Genomic DNA, 6,912 nt, shown 5'->3' on the forward strand with positions numbered 1-6,912 from the left:
CCAGTTTTAACTAGATTTATTTGCTGACTTATGAAAAGTTAAGTAGGTTGTCAAATCAAAATAGTACTCCTTTAGTTGAGTTCTTATTAAGTTCAGGTTTCAAGTGCATTATGAGGATTATCTCATTTATTCTTAACAAGAACTCCATGAGGTAAGTACTATTACTGTCCCTGTTTTGCAGATTGGTAAACTGGGCTTAAAAGGATAAAAAAATTGCCTATTGCTATGTAATATTGATGAAGTTGTCCCCTTAGCCTTGAAGTTGTATGGTCTCTTAAACTTCAGGGCCTACTCAGGCTAGAGAGTATAAGATGCAGTCAGTGTGGTATCTGGTTGTGAGACTACCTTGTGTCAGCTCTTATGGAAATAGTAAGACGAACAATTGCAAACTTACCTTGCTCCTGTTTTCACTGGAGCTTTGCCACATGGAATAAGAAACTTTTGCACATAGACAGTCCAAAGCAAAGTCAATAAGAATACAAAAAAAGCCCTGTAGCTTGAAGGTCAAACCTAAAGCAGTTTTTCAGCATTTGGGGTTTTTGCCTGAATTGGGCTATTGTGAACAATAATAACCTTTACTTTTTGAAAAGAGGAGCAAGGAAGCATGTAACTCTTTTTAGATTTCCCACAACAATGTTTTATAAAGTCCAGCTTATGATTTTCCACTCAGATTTCTAATTCTGCCTTATAAAGCATGAAAGTAATTAAGTCCCCCTGTGGTGCTAATTGACAAAATTGCTGACCTCATTAATTTAATCAAAAGATGTTTTGTCCACACTTACTATGTTTCAGATACTGTTTTCAGAGCCTGATGCAGGAATGTACAAAACAAAGCCCTTCTGTTCAAGTAGCCTATATTCTACTAAGGGGAGACAGATATTAACTGATTAAATAAACATACTACATTAGGAGAAATAAGTGCTATGAAGAAAATTAAAACAGTATTGGCAGAAGGCACTGGGATAGAACAATGCTCTGCAGAGATAGCTACATTCTAATTCCTGGAACCTGTGAATATGTAATATATGGCAGGGGGAAATTATGGTTGCACATAGAATTAAGGGTGTTAACTGTCCTTAACAACATTATCCTGGATTATTCTAGGAACCCAATATAATCAAAAGGGTGTGTGTGTGTGTGTGTGTGTGTGTGTGTGTGGTCAAGGAAGAAAGGAAAGTCAGTGTCAGAGTGACTGGCAAGAAAGGCTCAACTCATTGCTCTTGGCTTTGAAGATGAAAGCAGGGGGCTATGAGCTAAGAAATGTGAGCAGCTGCTAGAAACTGGAAAAGGAAAAGAGAGATTCTCTCTTATACCTTCAAGAAGCAAACAGAACACTTCTGTTACTTGGAGTTTAGCCCAGTGAAACCCATGTAAGACTTCTGACCTCTAAAATTATAAGATAATTTTTTATTGATTTAAATCACTAAATTTGTGGTAATTTGTTAGAGCAGCAATAGGAAACTGTATTAGGGTTCACCAGAAAAACAGAATCAATAGGCTCTGTGTGTGTCTGCATAAAGATTTACTTTTAAAGAATTGGCTCACAGGATTGTAGAGGATGCAGAGTCTCAAGAACTGCAGTTGGTAAGCTGGAGACCCAGGAGAGCCAGTGGTATTCTTATCTTGAGTCTGAAGACCAGAATAGCAAAAGACCTGAGGGTGTATGTTCCAGTTCAAAAGCTTGCAGACCCAAGATCAAGAAGTACCAGTGTTCCAGTTTAAGTCTGAAGAAAGAAAGAACACTGGTATCCTAGCTAGGGCCATCAGGCACAGAGAGTTCTCTCTCTTACTAATGGGAAAGTCAGCTTCTTTTTCTACTCATGTCTTCAACTGTTTGGATGAGACCCATCCATATTAGGGAAGGCGATCTGCTTTACTCAGCCCACCAATTCAAATGTTATTCTCATCCCAAAACACGTTCACATGCATACATAAAATAATATTTGACTAGATTATCTGACCATCTTGTGGCCTAGTTAAGTTGACATATAGAATTAACTATCTTAGGAACTAATACAGAGACTTATTTAGTTAGGGAGATCAGAGATAGCCTCCTTGGTGTGATGACATTTGAACAAAGACCTGAATAAAATGAAAGAGTGAGCCATGTCTGTATCTTGGAAGAAAACATTCCAGGCAGAAGAAACAAAGTACAGAGTGTCTGAGTTGGAATAGCTCTTGAAATATCAGAGAAACAGTAGGAAGGTCAACATAATTAGACTAGACCCAAGAGTAGTGAGAGAAATAGATGAAGTGGGGAGTGAGGTGGGAAGCAAGTCTCTGTGTGTCCCTTCATGCCATTCATGTTTATTTCCTCTGAAAGGGAAGTCAGTGGAGATTTTAAGCAGGGGGCTAATGTTGTTAGTCTTATTTTTATGAAATATCACTACTAGAGAATAGATTATTTAGAGATAAGAATAAATGCAGGGAAACCTGTGAGGAGGGTATTTTGCTAAGTGAGAGATGGTGGTAGATTGGGCCAGAATGGTAGCAATGGAAATGGTATGTGACAGGATTCTGACTAAGTTTCTAAGAGAGGGTGAAAAAACAGAATCAGACAGTACCAACATTTCTGGCTTGAGAAACTGGGTTCATAAAGATCTCTAAGACTAAGAGTGCTGAGGGAGAAGAGTGTTGGGAATATTGCTCATAGTAATTTTAAAGTCATATCTACATAGTCAGATATATGATTCTTGAACTCAGAAAAGATTGAACCTAGAGATTCACATTTAGTCTTGACACTGGATGAGATAAACTGAAGAGTATCAGAGAAAAAATGTAGGTAGTTATTTAACATTTATAAAAATGCTGGACATTGGAGATAAGAAACAAATTGTCACAAATGGCTGAAAATGTAAATCTCAGACTCTTGTAAGGAAAAATATTCTCACTACTCTGAAAGTGTGAAGGGTTTAACTGTTTAACTCCTTAAACTTACATTTAGCTTTGTACATGTCCTTTATTCAGAATACCTACAACAACAAGTTAATATTTATTGATCTGTTATTATATATCAGGAAATAGGACCTAAATGTTATTTACACATAATAATTCACTTAACTGTAACAGCAGCCCTAGGTTAGTATTGTTATACTGTCCATCTGGTTTGAAGAAATTGAGTAATTTGCACGATAGTCTATGCTCTCTATAAATTTACAAATCTATCTGTTAAATATAAAGTATTTTGTAATTTTAATAAGTTTATCGTGTATTATCTTTTTTGTTTTTCTCAACAGTCTTGTGAGGTGGATAGAAAAAGGTAGTAACAGTTTTACAAGTAGGACAAGTGAAAGACAAAGAGTTTGTGATTTATCCAAGGTCACAAAACTAGTAAAGAGTGCAATTAGGACTAAGTCAGTTCTTCTGATTCCACACCAACTTCCACCTAAATTGCTATAAGGCAACACTGACCAATAGCAGTTCTTCTGATGATGGAAATTTTCTGTATCTTTGATATTCAATATGGTAGCCACTCAACACATCTGGCTATTGAATATTTGAAATATCATTAGTAAAACTAAACATCTGGTTTTTAAATTTAATTTTAGTTAAATTTAAAAAGGTGTACTTATGTGTGACAATGTATACTGTGTTGGACATTGCAGCTTGAAAATACAAGCAAATCATTAATGAAAAAAAATTATAGGAAACTGTTACTAAGGTATTCCTTATCTGTATGTTACACATAGACCGTGATGAATTTTTTCTAACTGTTTCAAGACAAGTTAAACCTATATTGTACTATTTCAAAATAATAGAAAAGGATGATAATGCTACCCAGGTTAATTAATAGTCTTTATATTCAAACTCCAAAATAACTACACCACAAATTAATATTTCAGGCTGATTTTAACTTATGAGTACCAGCTATACTAAATAGAATCATGGCAAACCACACATTGAAAGTATTCCACATAATTATCTAGTTAAGTTTTCAGCTTGAAATTGCCACAACAATGTGATTATTTGAATATATGGATTTTGCTGTATGGAAAAAATACTGAACACCCAAATAGGCAATGTATGATATACATAAAAATTAGAATATGTGTACAATCTAAATAAATATCTAAATTTAATATCAACATTTTACTTGAAAGTTTACAGGTTCACCAAATGCTTACTTTAAACCTTTTAATAGTTGTGATAGGCAAGCTCCATGTATCTGTATAACCTCTTCTTAAGTCTAGGCTGGATCTAGTGATGGTCTAACAAGAACAATTTGACAGAAATGATGATATGTCACTTCTGAGATAAGGTTACAGTGTTCTGGCTTCCATCTTGCTCTTTCTTGAATGTTTATTCTGAAGAACTGAGGAACTGAGGGTGGCCTCTGGCCAAGAGCCAGGAAGAACATACAATAGTCCAATAGCTCACAAGGCTGTTGAATCCTTCCAACAACCACATTAGTGAGTTTGGAAGACGATTCTCCCTCAGAATATTCTTGAGGCTAGAGACCTAGACAACATCATAATGGCTAGCTTGTAAGAGACCTTGTGGCAGACGCACTCAGCTAACTGTACCTATTGTCCTATGTACAGAAAGTGTGAGATGATAATTATTGTTTTAAACCTTTATGTGTTAGTGTAATTTGTTACCAATAAATAATGAATATATTAGGGAAATCAAAGATGTATTGACTTAGCTCTATTAGTGAGCTTCCTTTCTAATGGGACAGAATACATTAGGCAGGACACAAAATAGACCATTTATAGGAAAGTAAACTGCCTATCTAGCCATCAAAAGTGTATTTTAAAGTTGATATGATGGCACATAATGTAATCCCAGCTACATGTGAGGCTGAAGCAGGAGAATCACATGTATGAAGATAATATGGGCAAGTTAGCAGGATCCTATCTCAAAAAATAAAAAGGGGCTAAGGACAAAAAACATATGATCATCTCAATAGATGCAGAAAAAACCATTCAACAAAATCCAATACACATTCATGATAAAAATTCCATGATAAAAATTGGAATAGAGAGTCTCTATCAATCTGATAAAAGCCATGTATGAAAAATCAACAGCCAACATCATACTAAAAGATCAAAAACTGAACTGCTTCATGCTAAAATCAGGAATAAGACAAGGATGTCCACTATCACCACTCCTGTTCAATATAGCTTTGGAAACATTAGCCACAGCAATTAGACAAGAGAAAGAAATAAAAGGAATAAAGATAGAAAATGAAGAAGTCAAATTGTCATTACTTGCAGATGGTATGATACTCTATATTGAAGACCCCAAGATCTTCACCAAAAGTCTTCTAGACTTAATAACCAAACAGCTGGGGATTTAGCTCAGTGGTTCTGCACCTGCCTTGCAAGTGCAACGTCCCAAGTTTGATCCCCAGCATCAAAATAAATAAATAAATAAATAAATAATAATAAAATTCAGTAAAGTAGCTGGATACTAAGTCAACACACAAAAATCAATACCTCCTGTACATGAAAAGCAGACTTATGAAGAGAGAAATGGGGCAAACAATACCTTTCACAAATGCATCCAAAAAAACCTGAAATACAGAGGACTCAACATAACAAAAGAAATCAAAGACCTCTACTCTTAAAACTGTAGCACTCTGAAAAAAGAGATTAAAGAGGATAGCAGAAAATGGAAAGTCATCCCCTGCTCCTGGGTAGGAAGAATCAACATAGTGAAAATGGCCATACTTCCAAAATTGCTATATAAATTCAATGCAATCCCAATTAAAACTCCAGCAGCATATTTCACAATCCAAAAATTGAGAAAAGAATCCAAAAATTCATTTGGAACAAGAAGAGATCTAGAATAGCAAAAACAATTATAGACAAGGTAATGGGTATCACAATCCCCAATTTAAAACAATACTCCAAAGCTACTGTGTTAAAAACAGCATGGTACTTGCAAAGAAACAGACCTGAGGACCAGTGGAACAGATTGGAAGATGCAGAAACAACTCCAGACACACTCAGCCACCTCATCTTTGAAAAAGGAGCCAAACACTGGAAAAGCTGGGTTTCAACTTGCCAAAGATTAAAGTGACCTATATCTTTCACCATGCACTAAACTAAAATTGAAATGGATTAAAGATCAAAATATTAAAATAGAAACACTAAACCAGCTGGAAGAGAGGGTAGGTAGAACTCTTGAAGACATTGGTGTAGAAAATATTTTATTAACAAAATCTCAGTTGCTTTCATTTGCATCTCTCAAATAACCAGTGATGTGGAACAATTTTTCATATATTTACTTGCTGCTTTTACTTCTCTGTCTGAGAAATGTCAGTTCATTTCGGATGCCCATTTTTGAATAGGGTCTTTATATTTGGGGGGTGTCTGATTGTTTTGAGTTCTTTATGTATTCTAGATAATAGTCCTTTGAGGAGCAGCTGGTAAAAATTTTTTCCCACGTTGTAGGTTGTCTCTTAGTTCTGTTGATGGTTTCTTTTGCAGTGCATAAGCTTTTTAATAAGATGAGATCCCAGTTGTTGATTCTTTCTGCTAGTTCCTGTGCTACTGAGAATTTGTCCATAAAGTCGTTTCCTATGCCAGTGTCTTCAAGAGTTCTTCCAAACTTATCTTCCAGCTGTTTTATTTATTTATTTATTTATTTATTTTTTGTACCAGGGATCAAACTCGGGTCCTTGTTGTTGCAAGGCAGGTGTGGGAACCACTGAGCTAAATCCCCGGCCCCTGTTTCTGTTTTAATATTTAGATTTTTAATCCACTTGGATTTTAATTTAGTGCATGGTGAAAGATAAGAGTCTAGTTTCTCTGGTGTGAATAAACTGCAATAGTACATAAGATTCTAATGAGATAACTAACACTGTGAAATGGGAAGAAAAGGGCTAAAGGTGTAGGGAAAGTGGGAAGGGTAGGGAAAAGGTAATAAGGGAAAAATATGAGAAAATGAAAAAAATGGAAAAAAAAA

The sequence above is a fragment of the Fukomys damarensis genome, unplaced genomic scaffold, assembly GCF_012274545.1.
Source record: "Fukomys damarensis isolate Sample0158 unplaced genomic scaffold, DMR_v1.0_HiC HiC_scaffold_39, whole genome shotgun sequence".
Lineage (NCBI taxonomy): Eukaryota > Metazoa > Chordata > Mammalia > Rodentia > Bathyergidae > Fukomys > Fukomys damarensis.